Source organism: Tursiops truncatus, chromosome 8 (genome assembly GCF_011762595.2).
Source record: "Tursiops truncatus isolate mTurTru1 chromosome 8, mTurTru1.mat.Y, whole genome shotgun sequence".
Classification (NCBI taxonomy): domain Eukaryota; kingdom Metazoa; phylum Chordata; class Mammalia; order Artiodactyla; family Delphinidae; genus Tursiops; species Tursiops truncatus.
In genome coordinates this window covers 107847121-107855055 of record NC_047041.1, presented here as the reverse complement: position 1 = coordinate 107855055, position 7935 = coordinate 107847121, and positions in this window count along the sequence as shown.

Genomic DNA, 7935 nt, shown 5'->3' with positions numbered 1-7935 from the left:
TCTTGAACGCGGGAATCGCCTCTCCAGGCTTTCCTCCTACCGCCTGGTGGCCGCCCGCCAGCCTAGCCCTCCTCCGTCAGCCCCCATGTCGCCCTGGGTGAGCTCTTCTCACTCTTTGGTTTTGGTCACCATCCAGGGGCCGGTGGTGCCCACAACGCTGTCTGGAGCAGGGACACGTGCTCCAGGCCCTCTGGATGGCCCCTGAACATCGTAAATCCCACATATTCTAGAGTCAGTGCTCTCTCTGTCCTCGCCTCCAGGAACTGTGGCACTTCTCACATGCAAATCCCACAAAGCTGGAACCCTCCAGAGGCTAACAGTAACCGCCCCCGTCCCCCAACCTTTCAGCCCCAGCAAGGGGAGTCAGTGCGCCTCTGGGACAGATTGAGGGCACAGTGGCCAGCGGTTTTAATCACAAGGCATTTTACACCTGATACATGCTGACGGATCCTCCACCCATCCCTAGCTGTTCCCAGCAGTTTCCTGCAGAAAACCGCATAGCCCGTCCCTGCTCGGCCAGCCCTGGGACTTGCTGCACGGCTGTTTCCCCATTTCTGCTGCTCAAGAGGTTACTCCCTGAACTGAACTTCGTTCTCTTTCTTCCTACTCAGGTTTCCTTCTTTCTCTTCCTCCTATTTCTACCAGACGACCCCCACGGTCTTCCCAGGGGCTGGGGGCTGGTGGGTGTGATGAGGCATGTCACGTACCAACCGTCAAGTGTCACCGGGCATCTCTGTGTTCCTGGCACCCAGCTCAGCCCTGAGGCCTGACCTGTGGGTAGTGACCCCAGGTCAGGCAGAGCTCTGGAGAGAGCCCCAGGAGGCAATGCTGGATGCAGCCCTAGGAATGCCAAGGAGATCCCAGCAAGGGCAAAGTTCTCTGAGTGAGGAAGATATTTAGTCGCCTTAGGATCCCTTGAGAGCAGAGATATTTGGAGCTAAAGGACTGCAAAGTTGGACTTCCCTGGTGGTCCAGTGGTTAAGAATCCACCTGCCAATGCAGGGGACACGGGTTCGAGCCCTGGTCCGGGAAGATCCCACATGCCACGGAGCAACTAAGCCTATGCGCCACAACTACTGAAGCCCGCGCGCCCAGAGCCTGTGTTCCGCAACAAGAGAAGCCATCGCAATGAGAAGCCCGTGCACCTCAACGAACAGTAGCCTTCACTCGCCGCAACTGGAGAAAGCCCAAGTGCAGCTACGAAGACTCAGGGCAGTCAAAAATAAATAAATAAATAAAAATTTTAAAAAATAAAAAAAGAATTGCAAAATCCACTCAGGGGTCACTCTGGTCCTGCACGGCAGACCCCGAGAGCAGGCGGGAAGGAGGGACACCGAACCTGGCGCCAGACCCCCTCTTCAGAGCCCCCACTGGGCAGGGTTTGGCGGTCTTTGGAGTTGTGAGCACAAAGCTGTCAGTCTCCCAGCTGGCAGAGCTGGTGCCAAGGGGCCCCAGCACCTAGGTTGAAAGCTGACTTCTTTAAATGGGTCCAGCCACAGGAAGATTTAGAATGAGGCACAGGAAGGTTTAAGAGAATCTGAACCGAAGTGTTAGCATTTACAGATGAAGTGAAACTTGGACGCATTTGGTAGTGCGTGTTCCTGGAACATTTGAGACAACTTGGGGTTCACCATTTTAAATATTTAATCTAGCGAGTGTATGAGTTCTTGAAGCACCCGAGATTTTGTTGTCCGTTCAGACAAGCTAGAGTACATAAATGGAAGTGAAAGACACTTAAGTTATAAGTTCAGTTTGAAATGCTGAAAATGCTTGAGATTGTCGATGGCACAGCATATTATGCAGAGGCCCCTTAAAAACAACCATAAAACCTGCTAGGCTCGTGAAGGGCATAAGGGCTTGTAAAACGGAACTTAGCAGGTTAAAAAATTAGGTTTTGAAATTATAACTTTAATAAGTCGAATCCTGATTATTTAAATTTAATGTAAATCTGAGTATAAACGCCTTGCTCAGGCCCGAAACCCTAACCCTCAGCCCCCATCCCTGGCCCTTCCTCAGGCCCTGGCAGCCTGAGGAGCTGCCTGCCCTGCCAGGTCCACGCTCTGTGCTGCGAGCCCAGGTCTGGCCCACGCTTGCTCCATCCTCCTCCTTGCCCCCCGCCTGTCGCAGTGGGCACCAGAGGACACGCAAGGGCAGATACAGGCCCCGTGGAGGGGCCTTCAGAGGCAAGCTCTCCTGCTGCCACTGGGCCCCTCCCCCATGTTCTGGGGACACCTGCAGGGCCAGAGCACCCCACTTCGGGGCCACCCGGCCAGCCGAGGATCCCCAGTCTGAGGCTGCCTCTCCAGGAGGGCCTGGATGGCATCTCTGTCTTACTATGGGGAGCCCAGTACCTGGACGACACCCCAAGAGCACTCATACTTTGTTGCTGGAGGTGCCCGGTGGCCGTGGGGCTTCTGGGGTCAGGCCTGTGTCTTCCCTGGGGTGGCCAGTGCTCCCGGGTAGGGCGAGGATGGGGTCCCTGGCCCCGTGGGCAACCCTGAGCCTCTCTTCATTTGCCAAGTCAGCACAAGGTAAGTTGTTTTCCTGGCAGGGGCCACCCGTGACTTGTCCTATTTTAATGGGGAAGGCTTGGCCGGGGGTCACGCCAAGGGCAGGGCCCAAGCCACTATCACTGTCCTATCACTCCTGGGCCAAGAAACATTCAGCTTTGAGGCCGGAGGGCCAGGAAGAGGGACGCATGCAAGGATTTCCTGCTGCCGAGCCCTTCTCCAGCTCATGGATGGAGACACCCTCCCTTGGTGCTGGGATAAGCAAAGTCCAGAGCAAGAAGGGAGAGGGAGCAGGGCGTGTCATGTGCAGCGGAAGCTTCCAGATATGGCTCCAGAGCCAGCACAGCAGATCTGCTCTGTCCCACCCCCACCAGCCCATCTGGCCAGGACCGGGGTGACTGCTGTGACTTGGGCATCTTGTGCTGTCTGGCATGTAGGTGTCCAGTCAGTGGCCGGGCAGGTGCTAAGCCCCGAGGTAGGCTTCTGCGATGGGCAAGTGGCCGTGCACAGGGTTGCGTGCTCTGTGGTGTCAGTCATGGGTTTTAATGCTTCTCGTCATCCCACAACCCACGTGAAAATACCCCATAATGAAGGGGAGGGGTGGTATGTGTGTCAACGAAGCCAAATGGGCAGCATTTCTTGGTGGCTGTCATGGGGCACGTGGAGTGGTGGACCCTGGGAGGCTGTCCACGTCCCTGCCGCAGCACCTGTGATGGTGACCTTTTTTGGAAATAGAGTCTCTGCGGATGTGACTTAGGATCTCGGGAGGAGTTCATCTTGGATTTAGGGTGAGACCTCAGTCCAATGACTGGGATCCTTATAAGAGGAGAGAGAGGAAGGTCCAACATACAGGCGCAGGGGAGAAGGCCACGGGCTGAGTGGTCCCGCAGCCCCCAGAAGCTAGACGAGGCGGGAAATGGAGTCCCCCTCAGAGCCTCCAGGGGCACCAACCCTGCACACATCTTGATCTTGGACTTCCGGCCTCTAGAACCGGGAGAGAATCCATTTCTGCTGTTCCTAAACCATCAGCTTCGTGGTTATCTCTTATAGCAGCCGCAGGAAACTACTCTAGTGGTGCTCAAAGGCCTGAACTGATATTTTTAGGTATGTTTTCTTTCCTAAAGTTGTTTTTCTCAGGCTAATCTTAAAATTGGGTTATATTCCATCAGCCCACCCTGGCTGGGCCCTTAGAGGAAGGAGCTGCAGTGGGTGAATGTTGGCCTGAGATGCCACAAAACACCGTATAATATGAGGCCCATTCAGTCTGGCTGGCTGGCTGCCAGCATGGCTGACCCGGCCTTTAAGGTCAAGGGGTGTATTTTTCAACAGGTACCTTAGGGAGACCGGAGGTCATGGTTCCCTGCTCTGGGGGTGAGCAGGATGCCTGAACTGGCAGCATGGTGGGGGGGTGCTCCACCCCTCCCGGGTTGGCGTCATCAGCTGCGTTGCTCCTGAGGCTGATGATTGACAGTGCTTGGAAGGCCCCTTCAAGCCCAAGGGGAATGGACGTGAAGTGGTCTTGATGACAAGCCACAGGACAGGATGGTGGGGGGCATCCCGACATGTCCCAGGCCCCTAGAGCACCAGGAACCCCAATGGCACAGAACCCTCGGGCATGGCAATAGGTGTCAATTAGTATCTAGGTTCGGCCGGTGTAGCAGAGCCCCCAGCCACTGTGGCACAAACACGGGCAGCTTGCGAGCTAGCGCAGTGCAGGGTGTGGTCCAAAATGGAGCTCCAGCCACCAGAACCGTGCTCCAAGTAGGTAGGATGGAAAAGGAGGGGCGAGGATTCAAAATCATGTCACCAAACGTGTGTTTTGGGTTGAATTGTGTCCCCTGAAAGTTCACATGTTGAACTCCTCAGAATGGGACCTTATTTGGGGTTGTTGCAGATGTAATTAATTCAGATGAGTTCCTGCTGGGTAAGATGGGCCCCGGGTCCAACATGACTGGTGTCTTTGTTAAAAGGGGAAATTTGGACACAGAGAGAGACATGCATCGAGGGAAGATGGTGTGAAGAGACACAGGGCAAAGAGGGCCGTCTACAAGCCGAGGACAGAGGTCTGGGTCAGATCCTCAGTTACAGCCTCAGAAGGAACCAGCCCTGAGGACACCTTGATCAACAACTTCCAGCCTCCAGAACTGGGAGATAATACATCTCTGAATTCCTTTCTCTACATCATATGCAGGAATTTCTGGCATCTCAACCTTGTTTTAACACAGGGCCACTGAGTCCAGCTTCCAGGCAGTCGGCTGCCCAGGCAGACTCAGCTGACCCAGATCGCTGTGTGCCCTGTGGGACTGGTCCACTCTCTCAGAATCCATCCTACACACATTCTGCAGAGTTCGGTCAACAGAAACTCAACTTCCCACAGTTCTCCTGGCAGCTAAGCCTTTCCAATCCGGGTCTGACTTTTTTTAATTTTAATAAATTTATTTATTTATGTATTTATTTATTTATGTACGTATGTATGTATTTTTGGCTGCATTGGGTCTTCGTTGCTGTGCGCAGGGGTTACTCTTTGACTCTTTGTTGCAGTGTGTGGGCTTCTCATTGCGGTGGCTTCTTTTGTTGCGGAGCACGGGCTTTAGGCATGCAGGCTTCAGTAGTTGTGGCACGTAGGCTCAGTAGTTGTGGCACACAAGCTTAGTTGCTCTGTGGCATGTGGGATCTTCCCAGACCAGGGCTTGAACCCATGTCACCTGCATTGGCAGGCGGATTCTTAACCATGGTGCCACCAGGGAAGTCCCTGGGTTTGACTTTGTGTTGGGACTTGACTCTCCCAGGTCGTAAGGGATGGAGCCAGGCCAGGGAGCTTTGCGGGGAGCTGCCTTTCCTCTCACAAAGTAACCCCTTCAAGGGATGTCATGACATGGTCTTCAGGTATGGGGACAACTTTGCCCAGAGAGGGGAAAGGGGCTGTGAAGGGTGATGGGGGCTCCTGGAAAGTAGGGGTTGGGGTCCCCTGGTCTGCCATATTCCCCCTACCCCCCTTCTCTGGGCCCCACCAGTGTGCCAGCTTTTACTGAGCACAGCCGGGGAGGCCATAGATTCACCTTCTGTGTCTCTCTTTTTTTTTAAATAAATAAATTTATTTATTTATTTATTTTTGGTTGTGTTGGGTCTTTGTTGCGGTGTGCAGGCTTCTCATTGTGGTGGCTTCTCTTGTTGCAGAGCACGGACTCTAGGTGCATGGGCTTCAGTAGTTGCAGCACACGGGCTCAGTAGTTATGGCTCATGAGCTTAGTTGCTCCACGGCATGTGGGATCTTCCCGGACCAGGGCTCGAACCCATGTGCCCTGCACTGGCAGGTGGATTCTTAACCACTGTGCCATCTGTGTCTCTTTTGTAACAATCCGAATCTGCCGTGTGTGGCTCTGGGCTCAGTTTCATGGCTGCGAGAGAGGAGCCCCGCTGTCATAGGCAGGTTCCCACCTCCCTAAGGTGAGCGGTCAGGGGCTTGAGCCCATCCCTGTCCGCTAGGTGGTTGGGCTTCCTTCGAAGTCCCCACCCACCACAGAGTTCATATCATTGGCATATCATTCCTGGTCAACACAGGTAGCCACTGGGGCCCCAGGACGCCACATCCTGTCCCTGAACACGCATGGCTGCTCAGGGCCTCTAGCCACGCCTGGACCAGGCTGCTAACCCCAATTTTCTGGAAGGTTATTGTCTGCAACGCACTCCAGAGATATGGGAAGGAAACTGGGTCACTCATAAAACTGACAGGCCCAGGTACAAGTGGAGACACAGCCAGCTAACGCCACAGGAGCCCCCTGGACACCATGGCTCCGGGCTCTGGGCTCCCTGGCTTTCATTTCTTCTCCTTTACGATGCAAGTGTTGGGGCCCTCCCCTCCCGCTAGACACGGAAGGAGAGCCTGGGAACCAGCAATGGCTACAATGGGACACATGTCCAGTTCACACAACCCAAGAAACGAAGCACTGCATGCTGCCGAAAGTGACCTGCCCCTCGCTGAGTGACCGTGGTCAGGGAGGGCCGCATCGACTCAGGCCCGAAGCCTGACGACTAAGTGATCTGCAGGGCGGTGAAGGCGGGGCAGGAGGCAGGAGGCTGGGGGCTTTCGCACAGCCAGCTGTGTGTCTCATCAGGCTCTGGGACCACCCCACAACATACACACACGCTGGTGGGAAGCAATCCCAGGAGGCTTGGGAAGTCCAGGGTCAGCAGTGAGAGGGGGTGGGATGCCTGCCCATCTCCAAGCCCCTCCTCCCAGAAGCCCCTGCACCCTGGGCTGAGCTTGCCCTCTGTCCATGCCCTGCATGAGCCCCTGCAGCCTCTCTGCATTGCCCCGCCCTGTGAGTGGCTGCCAGGGGTGGGTCACAGTCTCCTCCTCCTGAGTCCCCTGGCCTGGCTGTGGTAGATAATCTCCCGGCCTGGGGAAGCAGGCCCTAGGGGTCTCTCCCTCAGGAAGCCCTCTGCTGGCCAGCCCTTCGGAGGGTCTTGGAAGGTGGTGAAATTTCCGCCTTATAAGGATTCGGGTCTCCATGGCTTCTGGCTCCCCCCAGGGGTCCCAAAGGACCAGAGCCTGGGGGCTTCGTCCTCCTGGCCAGGGTCCACCCGGGCCTGGCCTCTCAGCGGGAACTGAGGAAGTGAGCCAGGGTGGGTCTGGGCTGGTTCCAGGTACAGGGCCTGGGTGATCCCAGATGAGGAAGGATCCTCTTCAAAGCCATTCTGCTTCATGAAGGAGAGCTCAGCAGGGCCCCTTGCTCGCCAAACTCCCTGGATTCTGTGCCTGCCTAGGGCCCTGCAGTGTGCCGCAGGTGGGCCGCAGTGGCCGTCCTCACCTCCACCTCCCCAGGCTGCAGAGGTTCGTGGTGCCAACAGTGGCAAAGGGTGTGGTTGGTCAGTGAGGAATCGGATTCAAGACTGGGCCCTGGTCACCTGGTGCTGTCAAGGGATGGCGGTGGAGAGTTTTCTCGGCTCGCCCTCTGTAAAGAAAGGCGCTGGCTCTGCACAGCCCAGGTGATGTGCCGCAGGCCCCCAGAGCTCTGATGGAGACTGGTCCCCCAAGGCCGGCAGCTGCCCCAGGACCTCGGCTGGGCAGGGCGGTGAGAGGTCTGGGGGGAGGGTCGGGGCGGTGGGGTCAGGGCGGCGGTGCGTCCCGGTCAGGGGTCGGGCGCTGAGGTCTCTGGTGGGAGTCAGGGTACTGGGGATCCGGCTCGGTGGAGCCTGGTGGGCGGGGTCGGGGGGTCGGTGGCCCCGGGCAAGAGAACCCGCAACTCCCAGCGCAGCCCCGCGCGCGGCGTCGGTCTTCTGGGCCGCCCCGCGCTTGCCTTTATGGGCCCGCCACCGACGTGCTCGCTCCCGCGCCGCGGCCGCCATCTGTGGCCGCGCGAGCGAGCGTGCGCGTGCGTGGGGCTGCGAGCGTGCGTGCGTGCGCGCGCGCGCGGCGGCGGCC